Raw genomic sequence first — 497 nt, 5'->3', positions numbered from 1 at the left:
AAAACAAGCATTATGCTGAAAATATCATCAAAATTGGATGTAAAACAGAAAAGTTAAAAATTCGCTGATTTTTCACAAAACGGTGATATGCACATCTAAGTGACATGCTAATGACACAGTTGATGATATCCCACACTCACTATTTCTTTTGTTTTTTTTATGAATCGAATTAATTGTTGTTTCACACTACAACAGGGAGAAAATTGGAATACTTAATATTTCATGTAATGAAATAAAAAAGAAATAGTGAGTGAGTGATGTCATCAGTCTCCTCATTTGCATACCGACAAGGATGTAAATATAACTGTTTTGTGAAATTAAGCGAAATTTTAAAATGTCATAACAATCTTATTTTACATCCGATTTTGATGAAATTTTCAGCGTTGTTGGATTTTTCCAATATATAAATATATTATATATATATATAGAGAGAGAGAGAGTCTCACACATTTATCTATCTGTCTACAGTCTACCTACCTATCTATCTATCTATCAAT

The sequence above is a fragment of the Lytechinus variegatus genome, chromosome 1 (assembly GCF_018143015.1).
Source record: "Lytechinus variegatus isolate NC3 chromosome 1, Lvar_3.0, whole genome shotgun sequence".
Classification (NCBI taxonomy): Eukaryota; Metazoa; Echinodermata; class Echinoidea; order Temnopleuroida; family Toxopneustidae; genus Lytechinus; species Lytechinus variegatus.
Note: the sequence above shows the minus strand (reverse complement) of the source record.